Genomic DNA, 25,446 nt, shown 5'->3' on the forward strand with positions numbered 1-25,446 from the left:
TTGACTCGACAGAGCCCACAACAGGTAAAAACGCCATGCTTCTCATACTTCAGTGTTCTTCCTTTCTCATTGTCACAGATAGGCCATAGACTACACGGTAATGACGTTTTTAATGGGACATGTTATTAGAGAAAACCTAATGTACTGTTTATGATTGCTCCCATAAAATTAAGAATCTTTTCAATTTCTACTGACTGAAATTCATTGAAAATTTTTCCTTTATCATTTGAAGTCAAAACACATAAAACACAATCAAAGATATCTGTATTACTACATTTGTTTCAGTTAAAATTTTCCAATTTTCTTTTAATAAAAAACATGCAACAATGTCATGTGACTTCAGATTACACCTCTATCATATAATTTTGATGATGGAGAGGATGCACACTGTCTGTCTTCAAAAGAAATTCCCTCCTCAAGTGTGCTGTAGTAACTGCTACCAAATGCATACTGGAATTCATCAGAAACTATATTACTGGCTACAGAGTAGGGGGAAAGTGATGATTTTAAAACCGCAACAATCCTTCATTCTCTATTGTCTCAAAGTCATCATGTACCTGAAACAGAAAGCTGAAGGAATCACTGAGATTCTAGCTGTTAACTTTTTTTTCAAATTCCTAATGTTAGAGCATATTAAATTTTTTTCCTTCATTTGAAAATTGTAGAAGAGTTTTAACCCAGCCACATGGCTGCTCTGGCAAGAGATCACATCAAAAGACCTAAGTCTGTGCTCTAGGTCTAGAATGCACTGCAGACACATCATGCGCCTTTAATCCCTCTGGCTGGAAGACTAATAAGCACTTACTACACACCTTTAATCCCAAACAGTGTAGGAAGGGCTAGTTGGCAGAAGGAAGGAAGCATCGATGTTTGCAAGTGACATCTAACTGAGAGCCCAGACAAAGTGACGAATCAGAGAAAGATCTGACAGAATGCGTCAGAGACGGGAGATGTCCATCTCTCAGGAGAGCAGCAAATGAAGAGCAGCACTGAGTGCACTCAGTTGAGCTCAGTGCGGTTTGGGGCAGTTTACTTAAGTGAGTTCAGTGAAGGGGAGTGGAGTCTGTCTGAGTGCATGCACAGGCAGATGAAGTCAGAGAATGAGACAGAGCAAGGAGATTAGAACAAGTCCCAGGGTTAGCATGAGGCCAAGCCAAGCACTCACTGAGAAGCCAAGAAAAGCCAGAATAGAATCAGTCAGCTTGGAGAGGAGTTTGAGCCAGAAAGGCTGGGCTGAACCAGCCAGTCAGAGTTGAGAAAGAAGTAGAAAAGATGAACTTATTCAACAGTAAGCCTCTGAGACAATTACATCTAGTGAATAAAAGTTATATTTACAGAAAATGCTGCCTAAAATACATAAATAATTTATATGTACATATGATGTATGTCACAGCACACACAAATGTAATGTGTGTGATTCCTTGTTTTATTTATTTTGTGTGACAATGGAGATCAAACCTAGAAGCATACATATGCTAGACAGAGGCTCAACTATTGCGCTATGTTCCCTACCCTCAGTGCGTATGACAACTAGATTTTATCACTACTATAGCTCAGGCTATTCACTCTTTGCCCCAAATTGCTCTTGCACTTGTGGCTGTCCCACATCAGTCCTGCCCAAACTGAGGATTACAGGTGTGGATCACAGCTACTATCTTAAAATGTATGATTTGATTTATTTTGCTGCCTTTTCTCCAAAGAATGTAAATGATAACACTTTTCTTGGTCTCATTCTGATAATCGCTGATATTCCAACTATTTTTCCTAAATGAATGGAGTACTTAATAATGCCAATGGGCATGCCGAACATCAGCCAAATACAATTAAATCGGGGTTTATCTAAATATGAATAATAAACAAAAAGGAAAAAAGGGGGGAGGAAACAATGTCAAAATTCACCATATTAGTTTATGTTGCAAAAATAAATTTTCTTCAGCAACTATGAATAAATCAAATTTCAAGACAATTATAAAATTCATAAATGGCTAAGTTAACCAAATAGTAGAAACTAATTCACACATACATACAACAGGTTTTGATTCAGCTCAGAAAACAGTGATAATCTAAACATACTGTGAGGAATCCTGGCTCCATCCCTGTGGCACACAGGAAGCGCATGCGTGGACCTCCCAGACACACAGGAAGCGCATGCGTGGACCTCCCAGACACACAGGAAGTGCATGCGTGTAAGACAGAATCAGATTTCTCTGACATTTTGCTGAACTTACATATTTTTCATAAGAACACTTCAGTTTGCTGTGTACAGAACTTTATTTCTAATTAAAAGAAAAAGCACTCAATGGCTGTAACAATTAACTCCTTATCATCATAACCTAACATAAACAGCCATTATTCAGCAATCCTGTTTTTCTCCAGCAAACAGTCTACAGAGCGTAATACATTCGTCGGCATTACAAATCCTAAGTGGCTCCTTTCAGGTGAAAAACAGAACATACGAAGCTTCAGTTTGTAAGGTCAGGGCACTGGGTTATATCTCACATACACAAACAACTGGTAATGATCGCTCTCTCTGCTGTATCAACAAAAGAAACAGAAGGAAATAACTTTATAATCACATAAATGAAAGACCTGGAAACAGATGCCAGAAAGAAAATAAAATATTCTATGTAGGAGTGATTTATACACTGATATAGAAAAAAACTTAAAGCTAATGAACAGAATCCTTCTGTTGGGCAGAGTCCTGAGCAGACATGCAGTCAATATAACAGCAGACATGCAAAGTAAACCTAACAGGTACTCCTCCTCAATGCTTACTGCCTGCGGGATGTTTTAATTGTATCAAAGAAGCTGATACAGAAAGTCTATGGAGCTAAAATAACAAGCGGTGAGTGGCAAGAATTCTGTCATGTTACTGTTTTGAAAAAAGTTACAACAGCCACAGTTCTGTTGACCCTGGACGTTCAGACTGGGGGTGTGGGGAGCGTAATGCTGCCAAAGATAGAGTGAAAGGTACCATGTCACTAACTGTTGGTGGGAAAGCAAACAGCCTTTAGCAAAACAGGAAATTTGTATGGAGAATCCTCAAAAAACAACTAGAAATCTAAGCTAAAAGTCTCTCCACGATGCCTGCCTCTGCAGAGCAGAAAGGACAGTGCAAGTGTCAAGGGAGGGAGCAACTGAATAGTTATACCCACTTGCAATACCTATTAGCCACAAAATGACCAGCATGGCAAGATACGCATAAAGGTGCATAAGTGGCATGCACGTGTCAGTGAAAACCAACCAACTGGAATGAAAGCCCACCCACCAGGATGGAAAAGATGCCCTGCACTGGGAACCTAGCCACCTTCCAAGGGAGAAGGAGGTCATGAGCATTAGAAAAGAACGGTCTACAGCTACTCCCTAGGCCAGCGTAATTCTCCTGCCTTCTCAATCTTATCCTTCAACTACAGAGGACTGTAGCTACCATCTCTCACTAAAGAAAAGGAAAACTGAACACAGCAGAGAGATCAACCCATCATGAGGAACCCAGCTCCAATTAATACATCATCATAGCTCCTGCATCTACAGTGCAGGGAACATAGTGAGCAGAAGAGCTAAAATTCCAGGAAATCTGCTGAGAAACAGTCTCTCCTAGAAAGGACTGCATAAACAAGACCTTAAAAAGCTGACAATATCACAGGATGTGTGAAACTGGATAGAGGAGAGTGGAGGGAACAATTTGTGGGGCCCCAGCCCCTAGAAAAAGAAATATAGGCAACTAATTACTGCTGGGGAAAGAATTCACCACTTGTTGGTTTCCAAAACACAGTTATCAGCCCGAAAGTCACACATATACAAACAACAAAAAGAGAATCAGAAGAGTGTATTATATATGCGAGTATGCACATACATGTATGTATGTATTATGCATCTGTGTATATGTAGATAAATAATAAAAAAGAAGCTATCAAATTGAGAAAGGAAGAAAGAGACTAGGGAGGGTATGGGAGGAGCTGGAGGGAGTGTCATATAAATCTATTTCAGTTAAAAACTTATTTTTCCAAAAAGAGTACAATAAAAAGATAAAGAAAATTTTATATTTCATAAGTTTTTATTATATTTAACTATCTACAACCATAGTGATATTTTTTATCTATTAAGAATAGTAATTTTCATCTCCTTTTGTATACTTAGGCAAACTTCAATGATACCAGTATACTCCCCATAAAAGTATTTAAATAATTCTATGAGTAAATTTTAAATACCCAGAAAGATTGAAAAATAGTTGTTCATACAATACTAGAAGCAGTTTTTTAATTCACTGAAAAGATAACATTTATGATTCTCTACAAGGTAACTAATCAGGGTTGCCTTTTCCAAACACATTTTACAAACCTTTTCCTTACATAACATGAATCAGGAAGCAGAGAATTATCCAGGTGTCTGAGGTGTACATCATCCCTCTCACCTCCCGATGACAAGCATGATGACAAGCCCATGCTCGGGATAACGGCTGGATGCCTCACTGCTCACGTCACTGCTTCACTGTGAGTGCCTCTTCTTAAAGAATGTATTACTTCTTTTGAGTTTTTTTTTTTTTTGACCATTTCAAAAATGGCAGCAAATTATAGAACACAATGATAATTTCCATTTTTCTGGGATTCTTGAAAATACTAATCTGATATTGCTAGTCTGATCGTTTGCTGTTATCAGTATACATTCACCATATCGGTGATAGGCTTCATGAAGACATGATCATACAAGCGTACCATATTTGCTGTCTCCACAACTCAACCCTCTTTCTCCATCATCCCATATTTCCATTCATTTTCGCCAATCAGTTTCATTTCTGTGCTTATGTCCAGTATACATACACAATGTGTGTATCTCTATTAAATCCTGAACTGAGAGAGAACATTCTTCTAGAGAGCATGAATGAGTGAGATGACGGCAGTTCAGCAGAAACTAATCTGTGTTGTCCATGAAATCTTACTTTACCTACTACACACATGCTCAAAATTCTACTTAAGTCGAAGTTCTAGAAAAAGTATCTTGAATGTTTTTAAATGCTTAATGTTTTATATGTTTCAACATGAGCTAAGAAAGAAAAATGCTAAAAAAACATTTAAATTTTCAATGCCATAACTTTAACATACTCCTAACAATGCAATTACTTGATAGCATTTTTAGGTGTGTATAGCCTTCACACAAAACACTCCAAAATCTAATTGTTTACAGTACTATAACTGCTATGTAACCTTAGCTACTATAACACTAGGAATTCAAGACATTTAAATATTGTTCCAGTTCTTATAGGTACTGGATTTAAAAAATAAAACAAAACAAAGCAAACAGAAAGTATGAAAGAAAAACAAAACCCTATTCTTAACTTGGCACACGGCCATAACAAACAAATCATTTCCAATCAATGAAAAGAGTAACAAACAAGACAGATTTATGTCAATATGTATTCTTAAACTAGGAACAATGCACAGAGAGAGTCATCTATGATTATAGAAGTAATTAACTGAAAAGAATATGCTAGGGTAAATGCGGAAAAAACAACCTTTGGACTTCATACTATATACAAATGTAAAGAAAAAGATGAATTGTATGCTTTAAACTTAAAGTTCACTATGATCATTACTAGCCAGTGGCATTCACTTGAACTGTTGTTTAGGTCTTTCTGTAATTATCAGATATCCCATAAATACCTTAATAATGTGAAAACTAACCAATATGTAAACTAGTAAATAAAGGTAAATAAATTATTGTCAACACACTTAAGGAACATTAGAAAAAAATCCACTTTTGCTATAAAAAAATTCATTATATTGAGTTGGGAAATATATTTCTATTTAAGTCCACAAAAATCCCTGGCTCTGACAAAACCAAGCCAACTGCAAGCAGAGGTAAGGTCAGAGCTCACATGTTCAACCTGCAGGGCCCTTTCAAAGTAGCTGCAGTATCTGCTGCTCCACAACAATGCAAAAAATGCAAAGACCAAAGCAAATAGCCAGTCCTTAAAGTTCCCAGCCGATGAGAAAAACAAACGCTCACAAGTGAGGCACTGGTTCACCGCACGTGGGAAATGGAAAGTGAGGAGCACTTGGAGGGCACTGCTAATGAATTTGCAAAGATGACAGTTTGTCCGAAAACCCAGGAGCTTTGCATGCTAGAGGTTAGAGTGAATCCCTGCAATGAGACACAAAACCTGAATTTGAGCAAACTAATCAAAATCCCACGACAACAATAGCACATTACAGTAATTTAATATACAATTCTGAGAGACTATCAATTCTGAAATAAAGAGTTTGACTTAATAAGAGCTCAACAATTGTAAAAAAAAAAAGAGTAAGTAGCAATTAACTCTAAAACATATCACAATTTCAAAACTGTTAGAGTATGAAAAACTGTATCTTAGCAAAATAAAGTATACAACAAATCATAAAACCGACTTCTTAGAGATAACAGATGCAATAGACAAACAGCCAAGAAAACAAAATGTACCCAATGAGGCTCACATGACAGCATAAAACTTCTTTCACAACATTTTAAACTGCAAGAGGTTATCTTTTAAAAATTACCTGTAAGAATACCAATTAGGGAACTTCACAGATCTTAGCACAATGACAACTCATTATGGTTTCAGCCATACCAATTCTAAAAGGGAATATTATATACTTCAAATTACAACTTTTGATGCCTCTTATCTGATTTAATAATTTAACTAAGGAAATCTACTTTATAAATTATGACATTTAGACATTATCATAATATCTTACAAATAATAAACCAAAACATTAAAAAATAATTGAGATTTCTTGTACACACGTACGTACACACACACACCTTAGAAGAACGGATAAGGCCTATCCAAGCAACATTCATGCTAAGTCTAGATAAACATCAGACAGAAAATAAAAATGTTGTTAATGTACCTCTCAATAGCGATTTTAAGTCAGTCCACTGAATTAGCTGCTGTAGTACACTTCCTCAGAGGGCCCCTGTAACTTATTTCTTCTCCAGTTTTTCAAGCATGGTACAGACAGCCAGACTTCCCATCAGAAGTCAGTCATTCTCCACCTCTCCAGTCCATCCTGCTCACAGAGCTCTGTCATCAATCAGGTTCTCTTGCCTAACATCTCTAGAAGCAACGTTCCATCTACCCTAGCACCTCCCTTTAGAGTTTTCTCATCTAGTGACAGAAGGACTTCGGCAAGGCAGCCTAACCGTCTGCAAAGGCCCAGAAGTGAATACATACAGAAGATCTGTCACTCACGGGCAGTCCTACTTATCTGTATGCAACCTTCAGTGACCATGAACCAGAGTCATTAAGTAAAAGAAAAGATGCATGAGACAAATGAAACTTCCTACTTTCTGATGTAGTTTAAAAGGAAAAAATTAAACAAATTAACAACATGAGGTATTGTAGCTATGAACTGTGAAGAAGTAAAAATCAAGGTGTTTTTAAAAACACGTTACCCTGTAATTCATGGTAAAGTGATAAAATTTAATCTACAGAAAAAAAATCTTTGGATGCTGTTATTTACAACACTAAATTTTAAATTTTAGATTTCATAAAAGGAATGTCATAGTACTTATTCAAAAAAATCAAATAACAACAAAGTATGATACAAGTTCTATCTGGATATAGTTTTGAGACAAATAAAAAGGCATGATTTGTTTTTTCTTTTTAAAGGGGGTAAAGTCAGAAATTGCACATCTCAGCCTCACTAAGACACTTGCCTACCTCTATATTCACTTGCTTTGAGGAAGGGACAAAGACCAGATTCTTTTAGACTTAACTTGTTGGTGGCACTGTCTTTTTATACTAGAGGAAGACTTCTTAAATTGTCGTAAGTACTGCATTAAGGAAACAAAGTGAGGATTTCCTTATTGGGGCTGGGATGGGGCTAAATGCTGAGTCAGCAAATAGAGAGCTTGAGGGTGGGGGGTGGGTTATCCTCATGACTGGAAAAGACTGGGGGACAGGAAGGAAGAATATTTCCTCAGGAAAACTCTTTGGAGAATAAAAACCCTGCTTAAGTCATCCCACTTTCCCTAGAACCATTGAGGATATGCTTGAGAAGGGGAGGAGCAGCTTTTATTAACATGCATAGATAAGAAGCTAAAGCTTTTGACAGATAAAGGACTCTCTCCCAATCCAGCTACCAACCAAGAGCACATCAATATTTCTTTTGTCTTATCCTTGTGACTTCATAAAGGACTGTACCAGCCTCTATTCTGCAGCGTATCTTCCAGACCTATAATATGAGGTAATTACAAAGTCAGCTGAGCAGCTTCTCTAACAGGAGAGCCAAAGCCAGGTGTGATGCCGCAGCCCTGCAATCAGCATTCAGGAAGCTAAGGGAAGAGGCTGCAAGCTGCAGGCTAGCATGAGGTACACAGCGAGACCTTGGAGCAGGGGAAGAAGATTAAACAAGTAGAGAGTGACAGATTCTAGACTGTACCACACTGAGGGTGTTAACTATCCATACCAACAGTGTATAGACATACATATATATGTACATGCATATACAAAGTATGTTTGTTTATACCTGGAGATCAAAGGCCAGGCTAAATCCATGCTAGTCAAGTACTCTACCACAAAATGCAAATTATATACAGACACACAGGTATGTACAGTGTCAGATCTAGATTATGTGACTAGACTAGAAGTTGAAAAAGTCAGTGCTAGTGTATTAGTACTAGTATTAGTATAGAAATTAGTACTCAGACTCTTATAACATAGGCTAAGATACTTTCCTTATTCTTATCAAGGCAGATTGTATAAACATTTAAGTTACAGCTGTCCTTCAGTATATTCCAGTCCAAGGAAACAAGTAAATGTTTCCTATTCAACATGTTTGAGTGTATATTCCTATTCCTATTTGCATAGCTGTCTATACATGTTTAATACCTAACAAATAAACACCTATCTACACATATAGAAACTGACATGCAATTGTAAATATACATATGTGTGTTAAAGTATACAACATGACTATAAAGAATATATTTACATCTTATTGTACTGATATTCAATGAGCTGGCATCTGGCTTCACGTTTCATCCACTGGCTTCCTGGCAGGAGTAATTCTGATAGCATTCGCTCCTCTGTAGCATCACCTGAGCCACAGTGACCTCAAGCTTCTGTGACAGAGGGAGCTTACAGCCAACTACTTAGGAGGATGCAAGACTGGGTACCAGACGGACTTCCTAGAAGGTGAAGAACACTGAAAACTGATGCTGAGTCAATATCAGAGTCTTCAATATAGCCATATTTGCACAGGGAAGGATATCTAGGAGAGGTCATTTGCCCACAACTTGCCAGTGAACTGAGATACCAATGAAGTTTTCTATTATTTCAATCACTCTTCACTCTATTCCCTACAAACATTAGAAGAAGTGGTTCATATCTTTCCAGTTCTTTGAGTTAAAGAAATGCACATTTAGTAGATGGAACGTAACAGGAAGCATATACAAATACGCATACAAAGTGGGAAAACTGGGCATACCCTAAAATAGCGGTCCCTAATCCTGAGAACATGCCCTGTTTGCACATTTCCTGGATGAGGAGCCTTTGCTAACATTATTAGACTAAATACTTACAGACAGGTGATATAATTGGCTAACCTGGGTAGACCTTAACCTCAACACATGTGCTAGTGTTCTCACAAGAAAGACAGAGCAAGATCTGAGGCACATGTAGAAGGGGACGAAGAGGAGAGCAGGGACAGCAGCTATGACATCAAGGGACTAGACAATGGAAGGGACAAGGATACACTCTTCTCTAGAGACTCCAAATGAAAACAGTCTCACTGACCACTGGATTCTCAGCCTGCTACTGATTTCTGATATCCCCTAATCACGAACATCATCCGATGTTTTAAGACACCAGGTACAGGAAGTCCCTGAGTTTTATGGGAGAAATCGACCTCAGGATGCTCAAGCTCTCATTCACATGACAACCTATGTCCTGTGACTGTCAGTCATCTGAGTCACTGGATCACCTAATACTCTTAAGCGGGTTTTTTTGTCTTTGCTTCAGAAAGTCAAAGGAGCAAGTCTGCACATGCTCGGTACACATGCAACCTATTACCATCGTTTGCAGGACAAGATAGCACAGAAACAGAAACTAAGCAGAGGACCAACTCTCCCTGTGAGAAAGTTTAATATCCTCAGAAAACTAAAACAAATTTGCCATGAGGTTCAGCACACTTTTAACTAAAGCTCTCTAATGAATATTTAAGACAGACAATATAATGAACAGTAACAAATCAGTTGGGCAACAAGTACTTTTGACATGAAGAATTTCCTTTCCTTTAAAGGCTCAGAATATCATAAAAGCATTTACTCTAAACCATTTAGTTTAACCTTATATATGTTGTTATCCTAAAATGTTAACTATATTTGACTTCTAAGTTTCTTAATTATTCTAAGTCCTGAGTCACATGATTTTCAGGATTTAAGCCCTGTGAGTCTGGTGGTTTTCTTCCATGGTTTACTCTGCCTTCCCACCCAGTTGAAAACCTCAGCTTTGAAAGGGTTTGTCCAAGACTGACATGACACAGTCAGAGATGAGCCCAGGGGGAAAGATACTCCCATCAATGCCTGGGGAGTGAGTTTCCCTCTGCCATACACCCACATGCAGGTACACATCTAAATACTACACTGAAAATAATAATCAGACATCTGCCACAGCAGTAGGAAGACAAATTTTTGAGGCAGTAAGAAATATTAATCAGGAAAGTCATACTTGCTTTGACCTGGGAAAAAAATACTTGCACTATAAAAATGGAAAGCAAGAAGCTGCAAACAATAACTATGAAAATTCTTCCTGGGTAGTTGGGTGGTGGTGATGCATGCCTTTAGTACCAGCACTAAGGAGGCAGAGACAGGCAGATCTCTGTGAGTTCTGAGACCAGGCAGCCTGGTCTACACAACAAGTTCCAGGGCTAGCGCTACACAGACAGACAAGACTTGAAGAAAAAAAGAAATTTGTTCTGATTAACAATAAATGAGGTGTTGTTTCTGTTCATCTTATTGACACTCATAAAAACATATTAAGAAATGAAAGCCAGGACAAAATAGCATGTTAAAGACATATGAGTCAACATCATATATGATTATGATAAGCTTGCAATGAATCTAAGAGAGCACAATGATGCTTAGGGATGTGGTCCAGTGAGGAAAGGTCCCTGTCACGTCTAATGACTTGACCTGGAGCTCTGGGACCCACAGGTAAAATGAGACCAGATTCCCATGTGCTGCCTCTCCAATGTGCACGGTGCCTCATGAATGCATGGGAACACACATGCACACATGAACAAATGCACTATTTTAAAAAATACAATGAGGGGGCTGGAGAAATGGCTCAGCGGTTAAGAACACTGACTGCTCTTCGGAAGGTCCTGAGTTCGATTCTCAGCAACCACATGGTGACTCACAACTATCTGTAGTGAGATCTGATGCCCTCTTCTGGTGTGTTTTAAGACAGCTACAGTGTACTTACATATAATAATAAATCTTTTAAAATAATAAATAAATAAATAATACAATGAACCAAATACCATAGACTGATTTTAAAAATAAAATAAAAAAAATAAAATAAAAACTAAATAAAAAATACAATGAACCAAGTAGCATAGACTGAATTTACAAAGAACGGTGTCATAAAATTCAAGGAACTTATTAATGTTCTAATATAAAACTTCTTTTATTTGTTGTCTTTTATTCCCCATAAATAAGAAGTATGTAACCCAAAATATCAAGTATTTTGAAGAACATGTATTTTATGTTTAAGAACTTCTGAACTTTTCTTTATTTCATAAAAGCTCATACATCCCTAAAATTGTTCTTAAATGAAAATACAGCTTTTAGATACATACAAAAATGTGTTCATAAACTGCTAGCACTCACACAGACGGGATAAAAACTGAGCTGAAGGAAGCCCCTTTGAGAACACTGCAGACGCCATTCTTCTCAGCTGAACCAGGGACTCGGAAGCCCCAGGGGGACACGCCCATCACTGCACAGCATCCAGTTTGTAATCCATTCCTAAATTCTACTCTATAAATAACCAGTGATTTCCTAAATTCAATTGACTTTTCATGAAATCAAACCAATCATTCAGAAACCTATGATGCGCCTATGTTCTTAGAAGCCTTTGAATACTCACAAAGTAGAACAAACATCTATGTTGAACAATTAAAATTATAAATGCCTATAATTAACTTTAAAGAATTTATGAAAATATACCCAAAAGTCTGAAAATCACATTATAACAAGATATCTGTATATTATCTGACTCCTGAATATATGTTTTATGTTATGTGAGTTTTGTATGTACATATGCAGGCAAGTATGCGCACATGTGAGTTTCATTGCTGAAAACGTGCCTCTAAACAAAAACATGAAGATGGTGCTGACAACCAAAAAAGTAACTTTAATACTTATGGATAAAAAAATAGTCATGATCACTTAATATACATGTACATATAAAGTTATCATTATGTATTGATTAGTTTAGCTTTTAGCAAAACACAAGAGTGTATTACATTTCTCCAGAGCTAAGAGTATTTAAAGAAAAAAAAAAAAATACACAGATAGACCATTACCATTGAGTGAATTTATTTTCCCCAACAGTACTAAAGATATGCAAAATTTTCATTCTTTGGACTTGCTCAGGAAATGATTAACATCAGCTCTGCTCATTATCTCCCTTAACAAAACTTCGCTAAAAACAAATAAATCAAAAATGCCTCCACTATTCCTGAATAAATAAATTAGGGACCTATTCAGTGGCAGCAATGATATTTTAAAAAGCTTGTGCAAGCTCATTGTACAATTTTATTATGAAATCCCTTTTGATAAAAAAAAAATCCACTTATTCAATTTCAGTGTAGTTTTTAGCACCAGGATTGGCCGCTCAAATTTTAACAAAATTTTATAAAAGAAACATACCTAAAAAGTGCCAGCTCTGCAATCCAACAAATTTTAGTCACTGCTAATTAGGAGTGGATATTCCACAGCAAGAAGCTTTCAAGATCTGAGGCTGTCCTTTCTTTTTTTGTTTGTTTTTCTTTCCTTTTTTTTTAAACGATTATACTCTTTTTATTTTTATTAATTTGTTCTATTAATCACTCCTATCATTTACATGCCAAATGGTATCCCCCTTCAAGGTTATCCAGCCACAACCTCCCAACCCATCTGCCTTCTCCCTCCTCCCCTTTGCCTCTGAGGGTGCTCTCCTGTTTCCCTCCTCCCCTTTGCCTCTATGAGGGTGCTCTCCTGTCTTTTCACAATAATGGAAATGTATGAATAGCAACAGATAAGAGGAGTCATCATTATGTGATCAGAAAAATACAAATGACAACACTTACATCATAGAAAACTTAACGCTTGATTTCTTAAAAAGTTATATTAAGATCAATTGCAGAAAGTTGCTTATATGTTGTACTAATACCTAAAATTCTGCACAAAATAAATATCATAAAACTGCTTGACCAAGAGATCCTGCATTAAGCAAAACTACTATCAAGTATCTGTACTTTAGATGGATATGGAAAACTTACTAGAGAAATAATGCTAATTAACAAAAACGTTAAGGGGAAAATTAATGAAATGATAAAATTGCATTAATTTCAAGTGGAAAATCAATGCATTCTAGATAGCCCAGTAACACTGTAAGTTAAAATCTAGAAAGCTCCAATGGGTCAATCGATATTTTATTCCCATAATCACTAAAAATCTACTTTATTTTATGAATGACAAAAGTTATTACAGTAGAAGATCTAGTGTAGGAAATACATTGTAATTATTCTAATCCTACCATTAGAAGTGCCCTGAAAAATAATTCTATGTAAAAGATTTCTGCCATGTTCACAAAATAATTCAATTCAAAACACAGTAAGTAAGCCTTTTATTGCTGTACTCTAAAAGATTTTTCTTGAAATTAAAAAAGCATGTAAATTAAGGTGACTGAGACATGCTTTCCTGTAGCAGAGTAATATGGTAGCTATTCATCACCTGAAGTCATAAAACACTAGGTCTCGTCCTTAGCATATTCTAATGACGCCTATCATGCAAATGAGAGTGACCTTTTCCTTGCATTCTGCAAGTTCACATTTATTCCAGGAGTATATAGAGTTTGCCAATACAAACTAGCCACAGACTGCGTAATTACTGTAATCAATTAGTTGTTAGTGTCGTTCTGCTCATTTCCAGCTAATGTCAACTAAGCCATTTTGAGAGAGTCACTCCTGACAACAGCTTTTCTGTTATTATTTTTTAAATGTGGGAAAGAAAAAAAAGGAAAGGAAAAAAAATGGAAACACACAGACTTGCAGCAATATGGTTGCAAGGCTGTGTTCCTCCCCAGTGATGTTAAGATTCAAGACAAAACTCTCAAGTTGATAACAAAGACTTTCAAGCAAAGTTGCTTATCCTTAAAATGACATTGAAGTTTTCCGCCTATACAATTAAAACATTAATATTTAAATATTTAAATGAAGGACACTCTCCTGTGCTACAGTTCAGACTTGGTAGAACTTGGGCCCTCTTCTCAACGGTTGAGTAAACAGGCCATACCCTCTGTTCAGAAATAGTCTATTCTGCAGACAGTTATGGATAGGAAACATTACGGCAGCCAGTAATTAAAGTAAAACTAATACTGTCTCAGAGATGGGGAGTTTTGCAAAGGAAAGTCATTTATCATGGCTTACTGTTCTTGTGACTAAACTATCTCTTTCTTTAATACAGTTGAAAATATTCATCTAAAACTAGCATATTTACTCTGATATGGGGCCAGCTTCCTGATCTTGATGGTACTAACCAGCATCAGGAGCAAAAACATAACAGGTTTTAGAAAATATTCTACACATATAACCAACATAAAGCCTTGGATTTAAACGGAAAGCATCAAAACCAAGGACCTAGACAAAGCTATTGTATCACAAAACACACACAAACAAGCATGTGCACACACACACACACACACACACACAAGATTATTTTTGCAAGACATTATGGTATTATACTTCATATAAATGCCTTAATTATTTCTAAAAAGAATACTCCTTCTCAGCTGCTGGCTACTAAATAAAAATATTAATTTAATGTCAACCACTATATCTATTTATATTTAATCACTGTACCACCAATATGTCAATGAAAATCAGGAATAGGCTTTATTTCTGCAATATTAAACATGTAGGTAACTAAAATAGGCAATTAATAAATTTGTAACACACAAAAGGAAATCATTACTCTTATAAAAATAAAACTCATTTGTAATACATTAGAAATTATCATATGAGGAAAAATAATACAGATTCTATGATATTACCAGAAATCAAAAGAAGAGTAAAAGCTATATCAATATAGCTTTATATGACCTATTTGTACATGTCTACTTGGGATACCTAAACTCACATCATCTCTGAAATAATATATTCAGTATATAAAGATATACTTGTATATACATCTGTCATATGTGTGTATGTATGTATGTACATACATACACACATACAGGTACATCTACAGGAGAATTAGTAATTTGAAACAAAGAAAATACATGTGGAGGGCATATCATGTGGTTAAATAGATAAAAAAAAATACAAGTGTATTTATTTATGAGAGTCTATCTACTTCAAAAAAGACATGAATTTAAATAAAAATTTTAAATGTAAGCAAAATATCAGGCACAAAAGCATATGTATATGCTAGATGAAGACATCCAGTTTCTCTATTTGCTATTGTGTGAATAAAATGCTCTTAAAGCTATGAACTGGGTCTTTTCCTGGAAGTAAAAACATTCCCTATGTAGAGGACCACATAATAAAAGGGGTTTTGGGTTTGTTTGGTTTTTTTTTAAGACTTAAAATTCTGCAGTGGCAGGGTATAGTGGTACAGGCCTATAATTCCAGCACTCGAGGGGCTGAGTCAGAAGTATCACAAACTTGAAAGCAAATAGGACTACAGGAAGACTTGTCAAAAACAGAGAGAGACAGAGACAGAGGGGGGAGGAAAGAGGAAGAGGAAGGAGGAAGGAGGAAGAAGAAGAGGAGGAAGAGGAAGAGAAAGGGAGGGAGGGAGGGAGGAAGGAAAGAAGGGAGGAAGGGAGAAAATAAAAGACAGACAGACATAAACAGGGTAGGAAGAAAAAGAGAGATTTTAAATGGATAGACACTTTCTAAATGACCTGTGTTATCCTAATATAAGTAAACTAATGATCTTGAAAGGCTAATTGCAGTACAATGGCCTAGGTTTTCAAAGGTTCAAATAAGTTTAGAATATTTATTCCTGTGGTCATACGTACAGTAAGAGGAGGGATGCAGTAGCACTGAACAGAGGAGCATCAAAAATTTACTGGCTGCTTTTGCACACTACTGGAACCAACCACCTCCTGGAGCATCAAACACATACAACTTGTCGACACTGACACAGAGCCAAGCAGTAGAGATAGTTCTTTTCATTCTTGTCAGAAGAATAACCCAGTGCCGGTCTTTGACAGTTACTGAGAAGGGACAAGACCAAACAAGATGAGGAAAGGAGGGAACTAACCAGCAAATCTGTAGAGCCTAAGGCTTCCCACAAAGGCAGATGCCAAGCACGGGCAGAAAACAGTTGCTCAACTTGTCTCAAAGAAAAGGCTAACATGAAACGCTTCAGGAGAGATGAAGCTACGCACGGAACACTGCTGCTCAACTACAGGATGATGTCTTCATGGTAAACACTTAAGACAACTTGTGACCAGAGTCCTCTTACGACACTAATTGTCCATGAAAGCTGACCTGCAGCAAAGCAGTACTGTTCAGTTCCAATAGAGCGGGCTCTCAGGGATTAACATGATTGCAGATGACAAAAGACATTCACATATCAGCAGAGCCTGGAAACAAGATCACTGTGGAGTCCTCCTACAAGACCCTTCTCAGACCCATACATCAAGAACAGAAAATCAAACCAAACACAGTGCGCCAGGTTTCCTCCATCATGGCTCTGCAAAATCCAATGATGGAAAACAAGGAGAGGAAAATGAAAACATTTTTAAAGTTTCATTTACTTACATTTGAAGGAAAAATAACTTATAATAAAAAACAAATAACAGTAAGTTTCTATTCATATATACTCAATGAATGATTCAATGTTGCTAAAAATGTTTCAATTTGTTAAGAATACTTAATATAGGAAAATGTTTCAGTACGTATAATTTAATTATTACAGCATTTCAATATTTCCTATAAGCTAATGAAGTGGGTGCAGCACCTCTCTCAAGCAGTAATTCAAAAGCACATTAGGTGTCATTAAATGCATTGCTCATTATGTGTTCTATAAAAACCATGCAGACCGAGACAATTCTCTGCGACTAGTTAACAGTTGATAATATGTTAAGAGAGAAGTTTTTTTTTTGTTTTTTAACTTGAAGCTGAGACTTGTTGTATAAGCCATAACATAATACTGAGTAGGGTGGCACAGATCTGTAACCCTTTCACTTGGTAGTAGAGGGAATATGAGTTCAAGGCCATCCCCTTGACTAAGTACAGCTCCAGACCCTGTCTAGAGAAAAAAAAAAAAAAAAAAAAAAAAAAGATGAAAACCAACCATCAGTTTATTTGGAAGTCAAATTTGGCACCTAATAGAAACAGAGTAGAAAGTTAAGCATTTAATTTTTCAGTGGGTTTCAAAATTACTCTATAAAATACTGAAAGTTTTCAAATTGCAACAAACCATAGCCAATAATATGTTAAATAAACATAGACAATTATAAAGCAACTGGAAAAGAGTGAAGACAGTCTGGCTGTCACAGCTCCACAACTAACGGCCTTCGGAAGAAAACTTGCTTACCACATACTAAGGACAAAGAACGTGAACCAACCAGCAAGGCCTGGACCACTCATCTGCTCAAGCTGCAGAGGCTGCAATTAAGGTTTTCAGACAAGTTCCTCTCACTAATGACCAACTGAAAATGTTTGCATTTTATAAAATGAGATTAACCCTAAAAGGCTTAGAAATTCATTCCAGGAAATGAGGAAAGACCTGATTTAGAAAAAGCAGATGGACCACTCTGCTTGATTTAAGGAAATACAATGAAACACCTAAAACCATGAACTGGTCAAGCCATGAAGCATCCCAGCCCAGACTCTGATGGCACAGCTCTATGAGTAGGTGACTCTCCTGAGTTAAATCAACAAGGGATCGCTTCTGAACTAGAGCCAAGCATGGGGACATGAAGCAGCCAAGCCCACTGCACAAACATTCTTAAAGCAAGTCTACTAAAAGTTCTCAGAAGACTTACAGTCTATTATAGTTGCTTGAATCAAGATCAACATCTCAAAAGTGCAGTGATTTTGTACACATAAATATTATATATTTGGGATTTATATTGCATACAAAACATATCAGTATTGTTTGTGTTCTAGGTATGAAATAATTGAAACCACACTCAAAGGTTTTCTAAAATTCATCAAAAATATTCTTCCTTGTTTCAAAAATGGCAAGGAAGGAAGACTATCTTAACATTAAATTTTAATGTTAAATCTGCATTAATGTAATAAGTTGAATAAAGTACTTGAAGTTTAAAACTGTGAATGTACAAAACTATTCAGCAAAGCGAAGATAGAATAGTGTTAACTGCAGTTCACAAATGATTAGGAGGATTCTTGGATATTTGTCCTAATGAATAGAGTTGATAACAAATTAACCAAAATGTTCATTTTGGTTCTGATCAAGAAACTGCACTCCTTCTATAACCCTCAAGAATCCTTTGAATCCTATTTTTAAAATAACAGTAATTTTAGACAAAGATCAAAATTACTGAAGATCTCTGTAGAAAAACTTTAAATTTATGATTAAAGAATGCTGAATAAGAAGCCACAAAGGCAAAAAGCAAGCAAGCAAGTAAGCAAGCAAGCCTGGAGATGTGGAGGGGGAGAGGGAGGGGGAGAAAAGGTCTAAAAATGTCTAAACCCTGAAAATACCAAGGAGGTGGAAGTAGGCTTACAAAGCTAGCTACTTCCGAGGGATGCCTGGTCTCTCCAACCTAGTGGAAGGACGGGGCAAAACATCCATCATGACATCCGTTTTTAAAATAGAATGGGCATTTCTTATATATTAATACTGAATGAAAATATAAAATAATCAATGACTTAAAATTTTCAAGCTAAATACTCAAGCTCTGAGGAGCCGTATTCAGAGCATCACAAGCTTGCCTACAGGCATAACTCAGTTCCTGACATCCCAAGGAAGTACCAGAGCTTCCTTCCTTCCTTCCTTCCTTCCTTCCTTCCTTCCTTCCTTCCTTCCTTCCTTCCTTCCCCAGCAGGTCCATCAGCTATGATGGCCACACACTCGCTCACACCGAAGCCCAGGAACATCACATACCTACTGGGCCAGGGTATTTGTAACATGGATAACGACATACCACATGAAACAACTGCACTTGCAGGAGCAGCACACAATATTATTTCCTAAAAAGTTCCCCATTTACATGTTTTCAAAAGTTCAATGCTACTGTATTTATTTTATTACATATTATATATATATATATATATATATATATATATATATATATATCATTATCTAATTTTACTATTAAATTGACTTTCTGTTAGTACAATGCTCTTTCCAGTTCTTCATAAGATGAACATTCCCCAAAGTACTTTAACTACTCATAAGAATAGATTTAAACATCACCAGTCACTTAGCAACAAAATATTCCTACTTCAAGGAATCTAGATTGAAAAAAAATGACAGGGGCAAAACTTCTTTATACAGAAAGATATCTAGAGCATGCACAATGTTTGAATAATGAAAACTTAACATGAGGACCAGTAAGAAACGGTGCTCTAAATTCTAATACCAACACATTAAAAGTTAATAGCCGTAAATTTACCAACAAAGAATATTTAATGCCATACAAAAATTTTTCCCAATTTCACCAAGAGCAAATTTCAAATTTTAATGTACACAGTATAGTTGGCTAACAGCAAGAGGGGGAACAAAACAAAATATTGAAGTTGAGTAAGGTTTGTTTTAATACTCACTAAAATTTATTAACCACTCCAAACATTCTATAATAAAGATAAAATATTTACAACTATTTATGGGACAACTTAGAGGAAGTAAGGAATAATGAGCTTTTAAAAGTCCTAACCTCCCACAAGGAGGGGACATACACTGGGTTTGGAGGTACTGTTTTGTTTTGTATTATTTTTAATGGAAGGAATTTCTGTTTATCAGACATTCAAGCACAACATGGATATAGAAAATTTGGAAATCTACCTTGAACATCAGGTTCTTTTATATTAAAATACCAGTAAGTTTCTGCATTTTAAATAATGCCTATGAAGACAACAAGAATAGACAAGGTTATCTAAAAAGACCTTGAAATTTCTCCTATTTAAAGCAATTTCATATAAATAAAATTATCAAAAAAGAAGATTAAAAAAACAAGACCACTATAGGTTGCATATACTGTGTTTCTCTAAATTTTAAATATGTAATAAACAGATTAAATGCAACAAAATGTTAGGTTAAGATTCTTGGGTCAGAGCTGAGACAGCTATATAAAAACAATTTTGATAGAATTTTAAAATATATATTCTCGATAGTCTGGTTATTACTTAAAAGCTGGTGTATAGAACAAAACAAGGACTACATGCATCTTCCTTTAGAAGATGTAGGATAATATACACACGTACACACACATATGCATATGATCTGTATCTACAATATCTGGATCTCATCATCTATATTTAAGTCATCTATGTCTATATCATCAATATAAATCTATAGAAAGATATAAGATCAAAGTATTGATTCAGTAAAGAGCTGTACCTAAATTGGAAAAACACAGTGATAAAAAATTAAAGAAAGAATACCGTAATCGTCACAATTCAAAAATGGAAAACTTTGTGGCTTTGTAAAATGCTCCAGGAAATAAGTCAGACAAATGTCTTAATTTCACATCAAGTTACCAAGGCCTAAGGAATAATTTTTCATGTTTTGGGGGTTTTATTTTGTTTTAGTTTGGTTTGGCTTTTCAAGACAGGATTTCTCTGTGTCATAGCCCTGGCTGTCCTAGAACTCATTCTGTAGACCAGACTGGCACTGAACTCAAAGATCTGCCTGTCCCTGTCTCCCAAATGATGGGACTAAAAGCATGTACCATCACGCCCAGACTTAATTTTCCATATTTTAAGCAGAATACGTTTTTGAGAACCAGTCTTACAAAGTTTTCTAGGATAGCCTTCAAATTGATGGATAGCCCTGGCTACCTGCAAATATGTGAAAACCTGCCCCAGCTTCCACAGTGCCTGACGAGCCAGTGATATAAAAATCTTTAAATCTAGAATACTTCCACACATTTGGAGAAAAATTAAGGTTTTGCCCTTTGAATAATATAATCATCTAATGTTATCCTGGCATATTTATACAATTAGAGAATCTGTGTATAACTATACACCATTGCTAACTAAATTGTACTGCACTTCATAATTCCAGTATGCACCTGATAACACAAAGGGGAAAAGTGCTCATGGGCTATGACCAACAGACAAAGAACTACAGGCATCTAAAGTGTCCTGGGAGAAGGACAGTAAGACTCGACCAATGAGGAGCACCCTTATTGGTTTTCCAAACGGAGGGGTCAGTGCCGAAATCATATATAAACAAACAGCAAAAACAGGCTCAGGAGGTTGAACTTGGAGAAGCCAAACAGGTGCCTACATAGGGCCTTCATCTGTAAGTACTAAAATAGTGAATCTCAAACTTCCTACTGCTGTGACCCTTTAATACAGTTCTTCATGTTGTGCTAACCCTAATCATAAAATTATTTCATTGCTACTTCATAACTGTAATTTTGTTACTGTTATGAATTGCAATACAAATATCTGATATGCAATGCCCAAAGAGGTCATGGGCCACAGGCTGAGAACCACTGTTCTAGAATTTTTGTACAGGATGGTACTCGTTCTGCAAGCTACCATAATACTAGACCAGACACTAACCCTTGGATCTACAGTTGTGTCCTGCATTAAAGATATGCTATTGCAATGGTGGCACAAATCTTGTGGCACAAAGCCCTATTTGATTTCACTTAAGGCCAACTCCACAAGATGGAACATATACTTGCCACTACTAGGATGATCCAAAAACTGAGACTAGATAGCCCAGGAACCTACAATGAAACCATTATGATAGATAGGGAGGGAGAGAGGTAAGCAGGCAGACAGACAGACAAAAAGACAGACAGACAGATAAAAAATCTTAACAATAAAATGACTCCTAGTGATCATAGATCAGTGCCTTTTTCAGCTCTCATCAGACAGACTTCCTACTGAACCAGATGGGAACAAACACAGAGACACCATCTTAGTTATTAGCATTTTACTGCTATGAACAGATACCATGACCAAGGCAACTCTTATAAGGACAACATCTAATTGGGGCTGGCTTACAGGTTCAGAGGTTCAGTCCATTATCATCAAGGCAGGAACATGGCAGCATCCAGGCAGGCATGCTGCAGGCAGAGCTGAGAGTTCTACATCTTCACCTGAAGGCTGATAGAAGAATACTGGCTCCAGGTAGCTAAGATGAGGGTCTTAAACCCCACACCCACAGTGACACAACTACTCCAACAGGGCCACGCCTACTCCAACAGGGCCATACCTTCTAAAAGTGCTGCTCCCTGGACCAAGCATATACAAACCATAACAGACACACACCCAGACAAGATACTGAGAAAGAGAGACTTTAGTCCACTCAGCCCTAAATGAATTTCTCCATCAAATCCTGCCCCTTGGTGCTCAGAGACCCCTGAGGAAGAGGCAGTAGAAAGAATGGAGGATACGAGGAGAATAAAGCCGTCTAAATCAATGGGATTAAAGTCATATGAACTCTTAGAGGCTGGACTGGCACACATAGGGCTTGCATGGGTCTGCACCAGGTCTCTGTGTATATACTACTATGGCTTTAGTTTAGTGTTGTTATGGGATTCCTGAGTGTACAAATGGGTGGGGCTTGATTTTTCTGCCTTCTCTTGGGCTCTTTTCCTCTTGTTTGTTTTGAGGGAGAGAGAGGGGGGTAAGGAGGAAGGGAAGGAGAAAGCGGGGATGGAGAGAAGTAAAGAAGGGGGCAGGCAAACAGGGAGGGAAGGTTGAAGAAGGATGAGGTAAGGGTGAAAGATAAGGAAGGAGAGATTGATATTCTTGCACCTTATCCCATCATAAACTAAGAGTTCAATAGCAAGAAAAGCTTCAGAAAGAAAGAGGAAACACATGAACAATATCTTCTTGAATGGTAAGCTGCAGAGTGAATCAACCAAGTTTTTTTTTAATTCTAGAATTAAATAAAAACAATTAAGAATTTACAGGAACCACTGGGATATACAGTTCAAGGAAGGCTGGATGACAAAGCCATATTACAGAGGGAGGGAGGGAGGGAGAGAGGGGTGGAGGCAAAGAATGAATGACTATGATCTTTCAAACAACAGAACAATGCACCCTGAAGATACTTGGGTAGGTGCATACCAAAAGTTGCTCGATAGAAGCAATAACAAAGACCAAAACAGAATTTGATAGAGAAAAGAAAGAGCACTATGCAGAAAGAGGAACCATACGCTGACTGCTAGGCAAGAGAATCAAGATGTACAGAACAAGCTAATTAACAAGACGTGTGCAATAAGCTAACTAACATGACGTATGCAACACACTAACTGACAAAAGACAAAACACACTTAACATCATATGACATGGTCATGTTGGCTTTCTTCCAGAGATGTGAGGATAGTTCAACATATGCAAATCAAGAAATATAATGTGACACATAAGTAGATTTATGGACAGAATTCTCATAGATTACTTTGAGATGCAGAAACTGAATGTGGAAAGTTCAACATATTGTTATGGAAAAAAGCCCTGAAGAAACTAGCAACAGAAAAGAACATATTTGAAAATAATGCACTGTGTATGTCCGTAAATATGTATATGCATACATACAAAATACACACACACACACACATATATATTCCAGTAGAAAGTTCTTAGATTAAATAAATACTTTCAGCAAAGTAGTAAGATACCAAATTAATGGTTTCTCATATACAAATAAAACATATATATATATATATATATATATATATATACATATACACACATAAATATGTGTGTGTGCACACACATGCATGTGTATCCATCCTGAGAACATTATACTCACTATTAAAATACTTGAAAGCCCTTCTTCCTAGATCAGGAATAAGACAAAGATGTCTACCTTCTGTACTCTTATCCAGTATAGTCCCTGAAATGTTATAGCAATTAAGAAAAACAAATACAATTATGAAAGAAAAAGTCAAAGGATCCCTATTCACTATGGGATATAGTGATACTCAAAAGACTATAATGATACTCAAAAGACCCCTTACAATACTCCACCAGAAAATTCTTGGGTTAAACAAATATTTTCGGCTGAGTAGGAAGATAACAAGTTAACAGTTCCTCACATGCAAATAAAGAAACCAGCGAGAAGGAAATTGAGAACAAACACCATCCACAAAGGGGGGCCTTCTTCATAGGAACAGAAGGAAAATCAAACACTCTAAGGTTTGTATGGAAGCACTGGAGACCCCAAACAGAAAATGTGTGAAATTAACAATTCATGAAAAGGTACTATGAAACCTGATTTCAGAGTATACGACAGAGCCATGGTAACAAACAGTGAGCGGGTGCAACAAACATGTAAACCAACCAACTAGAAGGCACAGAAAGGAACTCATGTAGATACAGGCACCTGAGTCTCAGCAAAGATGACAAAAAACACACACTGCAAAGGCCAGCCTCTTCAACATGGTTCTGAACCTCTCACCCTACAAGAAAGCCAGCTCAAGTGGATCAACACTTTAATATGATACCAGAAACTTTCCCCAGGCAGGCTGGTAAATACCCAGCACTAAGGAGACAAAAGCAGGGACATGTCTGTAAATTTGAGGTTGGCCTAGCATACACAGCCAGTTCTAGGACAACAGGACTAACTAGAGAGACCCTGTCTCAAAGACAGAATAATAATAGACCTGAAATTTTGAAACTAGTAGAAACAAAATGTTGAAAATCAATTCAAAATGTTGGTATATACAAGGAGTTTTTGAAAATGACCTCAAGAAGACAAGGAATAGGGGCTGGAGAGATGGCTCAGCAGTTAGAGCACTGACTGCTCTTCTGAAGGTCCAGAGTTCAAATCCCAGGAACCACATGGTGGCTCACAAGCATCCATAGTGAGTTCTGATGTCCTCTTTATCTGAAGACAGCTACAGTGTAGTTAGATATAATAATAAATAAATCTAAAAAAAAGACAAGAAATAGCAAAAAAATGTTAAAAATCTTTTATTTAGTAAAGGGAATAAAAAGCTATAGAGAATGGGGGGAAAAAAACCTTTGGCTGTTTACATCTGACAGAGGATTAATGGCTAGAGTATGTAGAGAACTCAAAACCTTAAACTTTACA

The 25,446-nt window shown here is 36.7% G+C and overlaps 1 protein-coding gene across 4 annotated transcripts in view; it reads right to left on the minus strand.

The window, feature by feature from the left end:
• Zfp407 (zinc finger protein 407) overlaps positions 1–25,446 on the minus strand; it is a 381,839-nt gene that overhangs the window by 243,437 nt on the left and 112,956 nt on the right. The window lies entirely within an intron of this gene.

Source organism: Mus musculus, chromosome 18 (genome assembly GCF_000001635.26).
Source record: "Mus musculus strain C57BL/6J chromosome 18, GRCm38.p6 C57BL/6J".
Lineage (NCBI taxonomy): Eukaryota > Metazoa > Chordata > Mammalia > Rodentia > Muridae > Mus > Mus musculus.